Here is a 17,565-nt window from a genome sequence, read left to right as displayed (position 1 = left end):
ATAAAATCCATGCCTAACTTATCCCACTTCCATTCGGGTATCGGCAATGGTTGTAACAATCCTACTGGCTTCTGATGCTCTGCCTTTACTCTCTGACATACATCACAAACTGCTACATACTCCGCAATATCTTTCTTCATTCCGGTCCACCAGAAAATATCCTTCAAATCCAAATACATCTTGGTATTTCCTGGGTGAATTGAATATGGTGAATCGTGTGCCTCTTGCAGAATCAACTTCCTGATCTCCGGGTCATTGGGCACATAAACACGGTCTTCAAACCATAGGGTGTCGCGCTCATCCTCACGAAATCCTTTAGCTTTTCCTTTGCTCAGTTTCTCCTTTATAGCGGCAATCTCCTTGTCAGTCCTTTGAGCTTCTCTAATTTTATCCATCAATGTAGACTGAATCTCTAGTGCTTCTACATAGCCTCTCAGAACTATTTCCAAACATAGTTTGCGAAGATTTTCTGCTAACTCCTTGGGTATTTCCCTTGTCATTAATGTATTGACATGGCTCTTACGGCTTAATGCGTCAGCTACTACATTAGCCTTCCCGGGGTGATAATGCAATTTCATATCATAATCCTTGATGAGCTCCAGCCATCTCCTTTGTCTGAGGTTCAACTCCTTCTTTGTGAAAATGTACTTCAAACTCTTATGATCCGTATACACCTCGCAATGGTTTCCAATGAGGAAATGTCTCCATGTTTTCAGCGCATGCACTATGGCTGCTAACTCCAAATCATGCGTGGCATAATTCAACTCATGAGGCTTCAGTTGTCTTGAGGCATATGAAACAACTCTCCCTTCCTGCATAAGCACTGCTCCAAGTCCTCGACGTGAAGCGTCGCAATACACCTCATAATCTTTGGTCTGGTCTGGCAAAATCAACACTGGTGAGGTAACGAAGCGTTTCTTCAACTCCTGGACACTAGCCTCACATTCCTCCGTCCATATGAACTTGGTATCTTTCTTCAACAACTCAGTCACAGGCTTCGCAATCTTTGAGAAATTCTCAATAAATCTCCGGTAGTATCCTGCGAGTCCAAGAAAACTTAGGATCTCTCCAACCGTGGTTGGTGCTTCCCACTTGGTCACGGTATCAACTTTAGTGGGGTCAACTGCTATACCTTCTCCAGATATAACGTGTCCAAGGAATCCTACTTCCTTGAACCAAAACTCACATTTGCTGAACTTGGCATATAATTGATGTTCTCTGAGCTTTCCAAGTACCAAACGCAAATTCTTCTTATGTTCCTCTTCATTCTTTGAGTAAACCAGGATATCATCAATGAACACTACGACGAACTTATCCAAGAACTCCATAAACACTTTGTTCATCATGTTCATAAAATATGCGGGTGCGTTAGTCAGACCAGATGACATAATGGTATACTCATACAGCCCGTACCTAGTGGTAAAAGCTGTCTTAGGAATATCCTGTTCTCGAGTCTTCAACTGGTGGTATCCTGATCGCAGATCGATCTTGGAAAATACCTTAGCTCCTTGCAAATGATCAAACAGATCATTGATCATCGGTAGTGGGTACTTGTTCTTGATTGTTACTTCATTCAATCCTCGATAATCAACAACCATCCTTAGCGATCCATCCTTCTTCTCCACTAGAAGTACTGGCGATCCCCAAGGTGAAGAACTTGGGCGAATATATCCCTTATCCAGTAACTCCTTAATTTGCTTCTTAATTTCCACCAAATCCTTTGCAGGCATCCTATATGGTCTCTTTGATATTGGCCCTGTGCCTGGCAATAGCTCAATCTAAAACTCAATATCTCTATCCGGTGGCATGCCTGGCAACTCCTCTGGAAATACTTCAGGGAAATCCCTTACCACTGGTACTTCCTCCTGCACAACTCCTGTTAGGAAATTTACTTGAGTCCTCTTTGGCACATGCCGGGATATATACTTGATCCTTCTCCCTTCTGGGGTGGTAAGAAAAATTGACTTACTAGCACATTCAATATTACCTTCATACTTTGATAACCAATCCATGCCTAATATCACATCCAATCCTTGAGATTCCAATACTATTAGGTCTGAGGGAAAAACATAGTTACCAATCCTTAATGGTAACCGATCACACCATCGACTAGCCAAATATTCTGCTCCAGGCGAGGTTACTAACATGGGTGACCTAAGGGCTTGGGTTGATAGGTTATACTTATCCACAAATCCCCTTGAGATGTATGAATGCGATGCACCAGTATCAAAAAGAACGAGTGCAGTAAATGACTTAACCAAAAACTTACCTATTACTGCATTGGGCTGAGCTTCAACCTCCTCCACGCTAACGTGGTTCACCTGTCCCCTGTTGAAAGGGTTCGGCTTCTTCCCAGAACTTCCATTGCCATTTCCATTTTGTACCTTAGGGCATTCATTGGCATAATGTCCGGTCTTTGAACACTTAAAGCAAGTGACTTGGCTCAGGTCTTTCTTGGCTGGGGTTGATGGGTTGGTGCGGTTCTGGCCGTTGCTTCCCCCATTCCCATTACCATTCCTGGTGCCATTGTGATTGTGCGATCTACCTCCTCCATGAGTATGCTGAAAATGTCCTCCCGGTCTAGGGGTAAAACGTGGTTTCTGCTGAGCTCCTGAATTGTACTTCCCTTGTCCATACTTCCTCTTGCGGTTCTCAATTTGCTGCTGCTTCCCTTCAATCATAAATGCATGATCTACCAACTCCTGGTAGTTGTTGAAGGTTGCTACCATCAACTGCATGCTCAGCTCATCATTCAGTCCTTCCAGAAACTCCTTCTGCTTAGCTGCATCCGTAGCAACGTCATCTGGGGCATAACGTGCTAACTTACTAAAGTCCTCCACATACTGGCCAACTGTCCGTCCTCCTTGGCGCAAGTTGCGAAACTCACGCTTCTTCATGGCCATAGCTCCTGCTGAAACATGTGCAGTACGAAAAGCCTGCTGAAACTGGTCCCATGTGACAGTGTCGACAGGGAAAGTGGCTGTGAAATTCTCCCACCATGATGCTGCTGGTCCTTCAAGTTGATGTGCGGCAAACTTCACCTTCTCCGCATCTGTGCATCCTGTTGTGGTCAACTCTCTAGCTGTCTTGCGGAGCCAATCATCTGCTACTATCGGCTCGGTGCTGCTGGAAAACACTGGCGGATTCAGCCTAAGAAAACGGGCTAAGTGGTCAACTGGTGGTGGTGGTGGGTTGTTGTTGTTGTTCCCCTGATTCTGATTCTGGACTAGCAACTGCATCAATGTGTTCTGCTGCTGGATCAACTGAGTGAGCTCCGGTGGAAAGGCAAATCCGGGGTCACGTCTCGGAGGCATCTGAGGGTTTAGAAAAGATGAGATCTAAGAATAGAGGGGGTCTAAAGAGAAAACACTACCCATATGCACATGAGGCAAAAACAAACAATTCACTTCATTCAATCAAACAAGGGCATACAATCGATCTAACTATCGCAAAAAGTGCTCGGACTACTATATTTACATGGTGGACTACTACTACTGATGAGGTGGTCTACTAGAAATATTCTTCGGTTGCAGACTCCATGATATCTGCTCCAGCTTCATCAACATAGTCATCATCGCTTTCGTCTGGGTCCGAGTCGGTGTCGTCGATGATGATGTAGTCTTCCGGGCTAATCTCCTTGGGTTCTTCGTCTTCCTCTACTGGCGTAGGGCCTCCCATAAATATTCCAATCTTCTTGATCAGGTCGTCATTCTTATCCACCAATACTTCAATTTCTTCTTCATAATCTTCACGTGTAGCCTTGAGTTCTTCCCCCAGTTCCTTGATTCTAGTCTTAGCCTTCTTCAGATCTATCATGTCGGCACACATCTGGTTCTCCTGTCGTCGAATGTGCTGGTTTAGCTCCTGGATAAAAGCTGCAATTGATCTATCCTTCCTGGTGCTGATCATCTCCCAGTGCTCATCTCGGCGCACACAAATCTGGTAGATTGTATCCTTGAGGTCATTGCGGTAGACTTCTCCAATGCGTCCCATAGCGATGTGAGCTGCCATGCTCATGCCCAGACTCCAAGTTGGTGCATCAAAAGAAAACTCTATGGGCTCAGTGACTGGCATGAACGTCCTTTCTGGAACTTGAACTTGAATCATCCAGCACTCTTCTTCAGGTAAAGTGGCGTTGTAGGTTCCGGTGAAACTTGGTACTCCTATGTTCAGGTATCTTGTGACTTCCTTCAAGTGACGTCCAAAGGGTGTTTCTTCATCTGGTTGCGTGAACTTGTTCCTTGCATCCACCATCCTAAAGAGTAGAAAAGATGAGAGGTCAGAAGAGAAGAGAGTGATCTAGGTCTGTAGCTTAGTGGTCGTGTCCTACAGTCAGCGTGTGCTCTGATACCATCTCTGTAGCAACCATACCTCAAACAGTCTGATCTCTGTGCTCCGGTGTCATCCCTGGATCAGTAATGCTGACACCACACAGTACTTGGAGGATTTATAACAGAGTAGCAATCACACACTTATTACATCGAGGGTCTCAAAAGAGAACTTATTACAATAAATATGGCTTAAGGCCATCTAATAACGATAATAGCGGAAGGCTTGGAAGATAAGTGAGTCCATCAACTCCAACGGCATCACTGAGTATAGAACCAGGACCTAACAACTCCTTAATCGTCGTCTAAAAAGTCTGCAACATTAACGTTGTAGCCCGAAACGGGTTAGCACATGGAATATGCTGGCAAGGTAACACATAGAGAGTAATGTAATGCAACAGCTATACTATATGCATATTTGGCTGGTGGAAAGCTCTATGGTTACAGTTTTGCGTAAAGCCAATTTTTTCCCTACTTCAAAGGAATAAATTTAATTACTATCATGGTAGTTGTTAAACATTGAGAATGGTTGATAGCATTCTCAATCCCAATTAAGCATCATCATTAAACAAAGCCCAACAAAATTAATTTAGAGTAACATGTTGAGATTCACATGAAAATCCAGGTACTAGATACTCAAGAATGTCCATAACCGGGGACACGGCTAACCATGATTAGTTTATTACACTCTGCAGAGGTTTGTGCACTTTTCCCCACAAGACTCGATCGCCTCTGTTTGGTTTCTCGCACTACAAGGTGTTTGAGAAGACGGATGACCGAGACATAGTCTTTCAGAGGTGCTAGCACCTTATGATCGGGTAGACCGTACCACCTACATCCCCTACATCTGCTAGTCTACCACCGTAAGAGTTCGCACGACTTAGTCAACTATGCTAGAGCCCATAATAGCTTGTGGCTGCACACGGAAGTTTCTAGTATGAATAGTCTCATGATCCCTTTGAGTCTGGGTGGCGGTCCAAAAGAAAATAGGCAAGTCCTGGAATACCCAGGTGCCTCAGTCCACCCAGATGTGTGTTTAAGTTGCCACCTTAGATAATCCATTAATTAACAAAACTCACATCTGTCATGGATATCACTCACCCAATCCACGTCTACAAGCATAGCATGGCAAAATAAGCAAACGCGGAAGTAACTCCCAAAGGTTTGATAATAAACAGGTAATAGGTACTACCTCAACTACTTCCCATCCCACAATTTAATTAGATCCTAGTCATGCAATGTGTGAGGATTGATCTAATGCAATAAAACTGGGTAGTAGGAAAGGTATGATCAAAGTGTTACTTGCCTTGTTGATGATCCGCGAAACCTAGAGATCCGAAGTAACAGGCGGCGCACTCCGGGTATTCTATCGCAGACAAACAAACAAGCATACAATAAGTACTCATCTAATGCATGGGTAAAACTCACATAAGAGATCTAAACAGAAGGTTCAACTTAAGAACTCCGGTTTGCAAAAAGAATCAAATCGAACAAAACAACGAAAGTCAAACGGCAAAAGAAAACAACTTCGTTCTAGAAATCTGGATCTAAGGCAATTTTTTCAGTAGCAAAATCTTGTTTAAGTTGGTTAAACGGATAGAGGGTTTCGAGACGAAACTCCAGGCGCTTGAATTGCCTGATTCCGATAAACGAGCGAAAAGTTATACTAAAAAGAAAATCGGATCAGGAATCGTGATCAGGAAAATCGCGGATTTAATCCGAGAAAAAGAAAAACGATGAACGCTCGCTAATTTAAATAAACCGGAAAAACCGATCTATTTAAAAAAAACGAAACTAAAAAAACCGACAGAAAAACCGAACGGTTTTTCGAAAAAAAATAAAAAAAAACCGGTGCGGAAATCGAGGTGGCGGCGGACCTCGGGCGGCGTCCGGCGGCGGCGGGGCGGCGACGGCGGCGCGGCGGGGCGGCGCGGCGACGCGGGTGGCGGCGGGGCACGGGGCTCGAGGCAGGTTTGGCGGCTAGTGTTCGGCTCGGGTGGGCTGCCCCGACTTATAAAGCCTGCCGGGCCAGAGTCCCAGGCGGACACGGCCCGGTTAGGTCGGTGAGCGTTTTTTTTAGTTACGCGCAGAAAAAAAAATAAAAAGAAATACTAAACGGACTCCAAAAATTTTGAAATAAATTTTCACGGGCTTCTAAAATCAAGCCGCACAAGGTGAACATTTATTTGGGGCCTAAATGCACTTTTGAAAAACACACATTTTTCCTAAATTCAAATAAAATAACGAAAAACTCCGAAATAAAATCTTATTTGATTTTATTGTTAAATCCTCAATATTTCTTTATTTTGGGAAAGTCATTTTATTCCCTCTCTCATATTTTTGTAATAGAAATAATTGATGATAAAATAAATAAAATCAAATGATCCTATTCTCAAAATTTGAGAAAACTCAAATATGAAAATATTGAATTTCCCAACTCTCTCCGTGGGTCCTTGAGTTGCGTAGAAATTTCTAGGATCAACCAAAATGCAAAATAAAATATGATATGCATAGATGATCTAATGTATAACATTCCAAATTGAAAATTTGGGATGTTACATGAGAAGATTTTTGTGTGACGAAAATGGAGCATGACTAAACTATATGATTTTGTAGGGATGAACTTTCTTTGGCCATATTATTTTGAGAAGACATAATTGCTTGGTTAGTATGCTTGAAGTATTATTGCTTTTATGTCAATATTAAACTTTTATCTTGAATCTTTCGGATCTGAATATTCATACCACAAAAAAGAGGGTTACATTAAAAAAATATACCAAGTAGCATTCCGCATCAAAAATTTTATTTTTATCATTTACCTACTCGAGGACGAGGAGGAATTAAGCTTGGGGATGCTTGATACGTCTCCAACATATCTATAATTTTTGATTGCTTCATGCTATATTATATTCTATTTTGGATGATTAATGGGCTTTATTATACACTTTTATATTATTTTTGGGACTAACCTATTAACCAGAGGCCCAGCCCAGAATTGTTGTTTTTGACTATTTCAGAGTTTCGCAGAAAAAGAATATCAAATGGAGTCCAAACGGAATGAAACCTTCGGGAACATGATTTTCGGAACGAACATGATCCAGAGGACTTGGACCCTACATTAAGACATCAACCAGGAAGGCATGAGGTAGGGGGGTGCACCTACCCCCCGAGGCGCGCCCTCCACCATCATGGGGGCCATGTTGCTCCACCGACGTACTTCTTCCTCCTATATATAGCTACGTACCCCCAAACTACCAGATACGGAGCCAAAAACCTAATTCCACCGCCGCAACCTTCTGTACCCATGAGATCCCATCTTGGGGCCTTTTCCGGAGCTCCGCCGGAGGGGGCATCGATCACGGAGGGCTTCTACATCAACACCATAGCCTCTCCGATGATGTGTGAGTAGTTTACCTCAGACCTTCGGGTCCATAGTTATTAGCTAGATAGCTTCTTCTCTCTTTTTGGATCTCAATACAAAGTTCTCCATGATTCTCGTGGAGATCTATTCAATGTAATCTTATTTTGCGGTGTGTTTGTTGAGACCGATGAATTGTGGGTTTATGATCAAGTTTATCTATGAACAATATTTGAATCTTCTCTGAATTGTTTTATGTATGATTGGTTATCTTTGCAAGTCTCTTCGAATTATCAGTTTGGTTTGGCCTACTAGATTGATCTTTCTTGCAATGGGAGAAGTGCTTAGCTTTGGGTTCAATCTTGCGGTGTCCTTTCCGAGTGACAGTAGGGGCAGCAAGGCACATATTGTATTGTTGCCATTGAGGATAACAAGATGGGGTTTATATCATATTGCATGAGTTTATCCCTCTACATCATGTCATCTTACTTAAAGCGTTACTCTGTTCTTTTGAACTTAATATTCTAGATGCATGTTGGATAGCGGTCAATGTGTGGCATAATAGTAGTAGATGCAGGCAGGAGTCGGTCTACTTGTCTCGGACGTGATGCCTATATACATGATCATACCTAGATATTCTCATAACTATGCTCAATTCTGTCAATTGCTCAACAGTAATTTGTTTACCCATCGTAATACTTATGCTCTCGAGGGAAGCCACTAGTGAAACCTATGGCCCCCGGGTCTATTTTCATCATATTAATCTCCCGTTAACAAGCTATTTTTATGTCGTTTTTATTTCGCTTTATTTACTTTGCATCTTTATTATAAAAATACCAAAAATATTATCTTATCATATCTATCAGATCTCACTTTCGTAAGTGACCGTGAAGGGATTGACAACCCCTTTATTGCGTTGGTTGCGAGGATTTTATTTGTTTGTGTAGGTGTGAGGGACTCGTGCGTGGCCTCCTACTGGATTGATACCTTGGTTCTCAAAAACTGAGGGAAATACTTACGCTGCTTTACTGCATCACCCTTTCCTCTTCAAGGGAAAACCAACGCAGTGCTCAAGAGGTAGCACAACCTAACACCCCTTCAAAACGGCTGAGGGAGTCCTGGATTAGGGGGTCTCCGGACAGCCGGACTATATCCATTGGCCGGACTGTTAGACTATGAAGATACAAGTTTGAAGACTTCTTCTCATGTCTGGATGGGACTCTACTTGGCGTGGAAGGCAAGCTAGGCAATACGGATATGGATATTTCCTCCTTTGTAACCGACCTTGTGTAACCCTAACCCTCTCCGGTGTCTGTATAAACCGGAGGGTTTTTAGTTCGTAAGACAACAACTACAACATACAATCATACCATAGGCTAGCTTCTAGGGTTTAGCCTCTCTGATCTCGTGGTAGATCTACTCTTGTACTACCCATATCATCAATATTAATCAAGCAGGACGTAGGGTTTTACCTCCATCAAGAGGGCCCGAACCTGGGTAAAACATTGTGTCCCCTGCATCCTGTTACCAACCGGCCTAGACGCACAGTTCGGGACCCCCTACCCGAGAGCCGCCGGTGTTGACACCGACATTGGTGCTTTCATTGAGAGTTCCTCTGTGTCGTCACTTTTAGGCCCGATGGCTCCTCCGATCATCAACAACGATGCGGTCCAGGGTGAGACCTTTCTCCCCGGACAGATCTTCGTGTTCGGCGGCTTTGCACTGCAGGCTAATTCGCTTGGCCATCTGGAGCAGATTGAAAGCTATGCCCCTGGCCATCAGGTCAGATTTGGAAGCTTGAACTACACGGTTGACATCCGCGGAGACTTGATCTTCGACGGATTCAAGCCACAGCCGAGCGCGCCGCATTGTCACGATGGGTATGACCTAGCTCTGCCACCGAATAGTGCCCTCGAGGCCACGCCTGCATCAGCTCCGACCCTTAGCTTGGAGCCAACTGCGCCGATCAAGGACGGGTGGCTAGGCACCGCCTCGGGGGCTGCGGTCTCAACGGCGATCGAGCCGAACACCAGCCTCATCCTCTGCGAAGCCCGTGACTCCAAGGTGTCGGACACTTTTCTGGACTCCGAACCTTCCACGCCCCTGCCAATCGAATCCAATTGGGCGCCGATCATGGAATTCACCGCCACGGATATGTTTCAGCACTCGCCCTTCGGCGACATTCTGAACTCACTAAGGTCTCTCTCCCTTTGTCAGGAGAGCCCTGGCCGGACTATGGCCAATAGGATTGGGATGCAGACGACGAAGAAATTCGACACCCACCCACCACCCACTTCGTAGCCGCTGTCGATGATTTAACAGATATGCTCGACTTCGACTCCGAAGACATCGACGGTATGGACGACGATGTAGGAGACGAACAGGAACCAGCACCTATAGGGCACTGGAAAGCCACCTCATCATACGATATATACATGGTGGATACACCCAAAGAAGGCAACGACGACGAGATAGCAGAGGATGACCCCTCCAAGAAGCAACCCAAGCACCGACGTCAGCGGCGCCGCTCTAAGTCCCTCCAAAGCAAAAGTGGTGATACCGGCACAGGAGATAATAACACTCTGGATAGTGCCGAAGACAACAACAATCCCCTCCAGCAAGATTTAGAGCAGGAGGATGGAAGAGCCAGCCCTCCTGAGAGAGCGGCAGACGGAGAAGAGGAGGATGATAATTACATGCCCCCCTCCGAAGACGAGGCAAGCCTCGGCGACGACGAATTGGTTGTGCCAGAGGATCCTGTCGAACAAGAGTGCTTCAAGCGCCGGCTTATGGCCACGGCAAATAGCCTGAAGAAAAAGCAACAGCAGCTTCAAGCTGATCAAGATCTGCTAGCTGACAGATGGACTGAAGTCCTCGCCGCCGAGGAATATAAACTTGAGCGCCCCTCCAAGAGTTACCCAAAGTGCAGGTTGCTACCCCGACTGGAGGAAGAAGCGTATGATGCGGCTGATCAGCCACCTCGTGGCCGTGATAGAGAGGCATTCCAGCCAAAAGCTCAGCCCGCACCCCGACGCCATTCAAATAAAAAAGCATGGGGAAACACGCCAGACCTGCGAGAAGTATTGGAGGACAAAGCAAAGCATGCAAGATCGATCTACGAATCACAAGGGCGCGCCACTATGCGAGACGATAAACGTCACGCCGGATACAGTAAAAGTAAATCCGTCCGGGCTGGACACAGCGGGCAAGACCCATTCGAGCTGCGTCGTGATATAGCCCAATACAGAGGCTCCGCACACCCTTTATGCTTCACAGACGAAGTAATGGATCATCAAATCCCAGAAGGTTTCAAACCTGTAAATATTGAATCATACGACGGCACTACAGATCCTGCGGTATGGATCGAAGATTTCATACTCCACATCCACATGGCCCGCGGTGATGACTTACACGCCATCAAATACCTCCCACTAAAGCTCAAAGGACTAGTGCGGCATTGGCTTAACAGCTTGCCAGCAGATTCCATTAGCTATTGGGAAGATCTGGAAGCCGCATTCCTCGACAACTTTCAGGGCACTTATGTGCGACCGCCAGATGCCGATGACTTGAGCCACATAATTCAGCAGCCAGAAGAGTCGGCCAGACAATTCTGGACTCGGTTCCTTGCAAAGAAAAATCAAATCTTCGACTGTCCGGATGCAGAGGCCTTAGCGGCTTTCAAACACAACATCCGGGACGAGTGGCTAGCCCGGCACCTTGGTCAGGAAAAGCCGAAATCTATGACAGCCCTCACGACGCTCATGACCCGCTTCTGCGCGGGAGAAGACAGCTGGCTGGCTCGCACTAATAATATATCAAAGAACCATGGTACCTCGGATACCAAGGACGGCAATAGCAGGTCACGTCGCAACAAACATAAGCGCCGCTTTAATAGCGATAATACTGAGAATACGACAGTTAATGCCAGATTCAAAGGCTCTAAACCCGGTCAGCGGAAGAAGCCATTCAAACAAAGTATGCCAGGCCCGTCCAGTTTGGACCGCATACTCGATCACTCGTGTCAGATACACGGCACCCCCGACAAGCCAGCTAACCATGCCAACAGGGACTGTTGGGTATTCAAGCAGGCCGGCAAGTTAATTGCCGAAAACAAGGACAAGGGGCCCCATAGCGATGATGAGGAGGAGCCCCAGCAGCCACACACCGGAGGACAAAAGAGGTTTCCCCCACAAGTGCGGACAGTGAACATGATATATGCAACCCACATCCCCAAGAGGGAGCGGAAGCGTGCGCTCAGAGACGTATATGAGTTGGAGCCAGTCGCCCCAAAGTTCAACCCATGGTCCTCCTATCCGATCACTTACGATCGCAGGGACCACCCCACTAGTATCCGTCATGGCAGATTCGCCGCACTGGTCCTAGACCCAATCATTGATGGATTTCACCTCACTCGAGTCCTTATGGATGGCGGCAGCAGCCTGAACCTGCTTTATCAGGACACAATGCGTAAAATGGGTATAGACCCCTCAAGGATCAAACCCACAAAAACGACCTTTAAAGGCGTCATTCCAGGTGTAGAGGCCCATTGCACAGGCTCAATTACACTGGAAGAGGTCTTCGGATCCCCGGATAACTTCCGAAGTGAAGAGTTAATCTTCGATATAGTCCCGTTTCGCAGTGGTTATCATGCACTGCTCGGGCGAACTGCATTTGCTAGATTCAATGCGGCACCGCATTATGCATACCTCAAGCTCAAGATGCTAGGACCTCGCGGAGTTATTACTGTCAATGGAAACACAGAGCGCTCTCTCCGAACAGAGGAGCACAACGTGGCCCTCGCAGCAGAAGCGCAAAGCAGCCTCTCAAGGCAATCAACCAGTTCGGCATTTCAAAACCCGGACACCGTCAAGCGCGCTCGGAGCAATCGGCAAACAGACCGTCTGGCGCGATCTGAGCTCGCGTAGCAATGCGGCCCCCACCCCAGTCCCAGCCATACGGCGAAACTCATGCCACGCGTACATAATTACGCATTAAAAATACCATGGGCACAGATGGGGAGGGGGCACAACCACGGCATGCCCCAAGACGCGGCTTAAACCGCATGAGGGGCTCCCCGTTTGGTTATTCTTCTCTTTTTTCAGGACCTTAATCTCTGGAAACACTGTCCGGCAGCACTATTGCTGAACACATGATGCAGCAACCAAGGAGGCAGACAGCTACGTCACACCACGGAATTACCAGGTGGATTACAGTAACGAGCGAAATATTCGATTTAATATCATTCCTCAGCTTGCCCTTGGAAGGGACATAGTCCTACTCTTTGCTTATCGCACTATCTATATCATTCCGCTTTAACGCAATTTCTTGAATAAACAATGCATGACATTACGACTATTATTGCTTTCTTTATATATATATATTCATTAACGACGCCTTGCAACCGTACACTTTGGTACGGACAATACACCAGGGGCTTACGTACCCCATAATATGATGTGAAAAGTCCGAACACTTTCACAAGTGCGGCACCCCGAACTTATAGCATTATATGCATCAGCTCCGAATCATGTCTTTGGTCAAATGTTGGGTTTGCCCGGCTCCTATGTTTTGGTACCTTACGTTCCGCTCTATCGGCTAAGGTAGCGCTAGGAGAACTACTGCGATTGTGCCCCGGTTCTGCCGGGCTTAGCACCTCAGTAGAGAAAGCTAAAACTAACTGTCATGATAAGGCGAGAGACTAGTCGCTGTTCGGTGAGGTTTTCGAGTCCCTAAAGACTTATGCCGCTTAGGGCGAAGGGCCGGCCCTGTCCGGCTTAAAGGCGTGTATCGCGCCCCGAATTCGGCCTTCCGAATACCAGGGGCTTCGCCAAAATTTAAAATTATAGAATTCTATGGCTAAGTGAGAGTGATAAAGCATTATTAGTCCGGTTGCCTTGTTCGCTGTGCTGAGCACCTCCCTCGAAGGACCCAAACATGGGAACAAGAGTGCTCAGGTTTATCCCGAACACCCCAGCACTCGTGGCATGGGGGCAGAAGCCGAGGACTAGCCATCTCTCAGATTGGATAAACGGCCAAACAGAAGGTAATATTTTAAATTCAAACAAGCGTTGCATAGCGCATATGAAACAAGTTTTCATAAATACAGGATAAAAACGAGCAAGTCTCACTCAAATATTACATCTTTTGAACACTCGTCCGCTATAAGACGGGCACCCGGCAGAACACCCTCGTAGTACATCTCGGGGTGGCGGTGCTCCTTGCCCTCCAGTGGCCCTTCCTTGATCAGCTTCACAGCGTCTAGCTTGACCCACTGCAATTTCACACGGGCGAAAGCCCGTCGTGCACCTTCAATGCAGACGGATCGCTTGACGACCTCTAGCCGCGGGCAGGCATCCACAAGCCGCCTCACCAGGCCAAAGAAGCTGTTCGGAAGGCCGTCGCCAGGCCACAACCGGACTATAAAACCCTTCATGGCCTGTTCGGCCACCTTATGTAGCTCGACCATCTTCTTCAGCTGGTCGCTCATTGGCACCGGGTGTTCGGCCTTAGTATACTGAGACCAGAACAGCTTCTCCGTTGAGCTTCCATCCTCGGCCTGGTAAAATTGTGCGGCATCGGACACGCTGCGGGGCAAAACTGCGAATGCTCCTGGAGAGCTCCGGATTCGGGTAAGTAATCGGTAATTTACTTTTACATGCTTGCTTTGCATATAGAAAGCCTTACCTGCCGCTATCTTCTTCATTGCGTCGATCTCCTGGAGGGCCTTTTGGGCTTTGGCCTTGGTACTTTTTGCGCTCTCGAGGGCCGCGGCAAGCTCAGACTCTCGCGTCTTCGAGTCAAGCTCCAACGCCTCGTGCTTCGCCACGAGAGCCTGGAGCTCTTGCTGCACCTCGCCCACCCGAGCCTCGTGTTTCTCTCACTCGGTGCGCTCCCTGGCCGCTTTATCTTTGGCCTCGAAAAGTGCTTGCTTTAGGGTCGCCACTTCGGCCGCAGCCCCTGGCAGATTCATGATAATCCTGTCATTTTGCAATCACACTCTTTAAATACATAACCATAGACTAGGTACTACTTACCTTTGTTCTCCTCGAGCTGCCTCTTGGTAAGGCCGAGCTCGTCCTAGGACCCTTTAAGGTCCTGCTTCAGTATAGCGACCTCCGCAATCAGTGCGGCGGACGCAAGCAGCGAAGCCTGCATATGCATATGGACATACTCATATTAGACTCCTGCGATATTGTTTGATCCTCTGTTCGGCTTTTCTTTGCGAACACCGAACAGAGCATCAGGGGCTACTGTCTATGCGGTAATATTTTTCCTATACTTTAAACACTTACCTCAAAGCCTGTTAGAAGGCTGGCACAGGCTTCAGTCAATCCGCTCTTAGCGGACTGAACCTTCTGGATCACCGCACTCATAATAGTGTGATGCTCCTCGTCGATGGAAGCGCTGCGAAGCGCTTCCAGCAGATTGTCCGGCGCCTCTGGATGGACAGAGGTTGCTGATGCAGGCGTCTTGCCCCTCTTAGAAGGAGACCGCCTGCCCGAGTCCGGAACCACTAGAGGTTCTGGCGCGGTGTCCGGCTGAGGGCCGAGCTCGGAGCTCTCAGGGGCTTTGTCCCCTCTGCTCCCAGAGTCCGGGAGGCCGCCTTGAGGCACCTCCAGGACTGTCTCCCCTCGACCCAATGCTTCATGAGATAGCACCTCGGCGTCATCCGCAGGATGAGGGGAGGTGGCGGTCGGAACTGGATCGCTATCCATATCCGACGAGCCCAGGGAGCCGTCCAATGATACATCGATACTGGCTCGTGGCGGCCTGCATAATCATGTTCGGCGTTAGGGAAAGCAGTGTGGCAAAGGAATACTATGACTTACTCTGGTATCCGAATACTTACGACTTCCCCAGGGGCTTGGCCCTGGGCAGCCACTCATCTTCGCCGTCGGTGGCGGTGGTAGAGTAGTCCGAAAGGAGAGTTCTCCCGTTCTTGGACCCTTCGGCCTCCTCAGTTGGGGTGGCCTTCCTTTTCTTTTCTCACCCCGCTGGGGAAGAAACCTCTCTTTCCTCCTCCTCGTCTTCGTGGGAGGAGTGCGCCTCGGAGTCATCGGACGATGAGTCCGACTCCACCGGGCGCTGGGAGCTCTTCGGGTTCCCGTGGCCTTCTTCTTGGCCTTCTTCTCCGGCACCACGTAAGGTGCCGGAACCAGCAGTTCCGCAAAGCAGGCGTCCGCTGGGTCTTCGGGCAAACGAGCCGGACAGTTGATCTGTTCGGCCGTCCTCTGCCAGTCCTGTCAAAGGCATGGGGGCTTAGATCCCGCATAGAGTTAAACTATGAAAGACAAATATCCTGTAAAAGGTAAAAACAGCTTACCGCGTTGGCTTGATGCTGCGCGCTGAATCCATGATCCTTGGTAGTGGATGCGGGAGCCTCGGCGCCCTTGAACAGCACCTTCCAGGCATCTTCGTACGTGGTGTCAAAAAGCCTGCTTAGGGTTCGGTGCTGGGCCGGATTGAACTCCCACAAGCTGAAAGCCCGTTGTTGGCACGGGAGGATCCGGCGGACGAGCATGACCTGAACTACGTTGACAAGTTTGAGCTTCTTGCTCACCAGGTTTTGGATGCATGTTTGGAGTCCGGCCAGTTCTCCTTTTTTACCCCACGGCAGGCCCTTCTCTTTCCAGGAGGTGAGCCGCGTAGGGATTCCGGATCAGAACTCGGGGGCTGCGACCCATGCAGGGTCGCGCGGCTCGGTGATGTAGAACCATCCCGATTGCCACCCTTTTATGGTCTCCACGAAGGAGCCCTCAAGCCATAGGACGTTGGGCATCTTGCCCACCATGGCGCCTCCGCACTCGCCTGGCGGCCGCCCACTACCTTCGGCTTGACATTGAAGGTCTTCAGCCATAAGCCGAAGTGGGGCTGGATGCAGAGGAAGGCCTCACACATGAATGATGAACACCGAGATGTTGAGGATGAAGTTAGGGGCCAAATCATGGAAGTCCAGGCCGTAGTAGAACATGAGCCCCTAGACAAATGGGTGGAGAGGGAAGCCTTGTCCGCAGAGGAAATGGGTGAGGAATACCACCCTCTCATGGGGCCTGGGGGTGGGGGTGAGCTGCCCCTCGTCGGTGAGCCCGTGCGCGATGTCGTCAGACAAGTATCCGGCTTTCCTCAGCTTCTTGATGTGTCCCTCCGTGACGGAGGAGACCATCCACCTGCCTCCCGCTCTGGACATGGTTGGGGAAGGTTGGGGTGGGAATTGCAGACTTGGGCGCTAGAGCTCGAGTGTGCGAAAACGGATGAGCAAAGGAGGAAGAAGGCGTGGATGAAAAGGTGAATCCTTATCCCCTTATATGGGCGGACGAAACTAAGCGTCCCCACTGGCCTGGTAAAACTCGCTTATCCCCCAAGCGCCGTAATCAATGGCGCGGTTGGGTTACCCACACACGTATTGATGAGAATCCCGTAATAAGGAGACATGATCTCTGCTTTGACAAGACGTGTCGAAAAACTGCCTCGCGTTATGTGCGGGGCTAGTTAAAGGAAACGGTTCGAATAATCACCGGGCCATGATGTAATGACATGTTGCCAAAATACGTCAGCAAATTGGATTTGTGAAACATTATTCTCTCTACGGTGGTATGTGGAACTTATTTTGCAGGGTCGGACACTATCCTTATATTCAAAATTCTTCCGTGGTGTATTCGGAGGAGGAACCCGCCTTGCAATGCCGAAGAAAACACTGCACGCCGGACTCATCGTCATTGGAAGCCTGGTTCAGGGGCTACTGAGGGAGTCCTGGATTAGGGGGTCTCCGGACAGCCGGACTATATCCATTGTCCGGACTGTTAGACTATGAAGATAAAAGTTTGAAGACTTTGTCTCGTGTCCGGATGGGACTCTACTTGGCGTGGAAGGCAAGCTAGG

The sequence above is a fragment of the Triticum urartu genome, chromosome 1A, assembly GCF_056163025.1.
Source record: "Triticum urartu cultivar PI428250 chromosome 1A, HENAU_Tu73, whole genome shotgun sequence".
Classification (NCBI taxonomy): Eukaryota; Viridiplantae; Streptophyta; class Magnoliopsida; order Poales; family Poaceae; genus Triticum; species Triticum urartu.
This window is presented reverse-complemented; position numbering follows the sequence as displayed.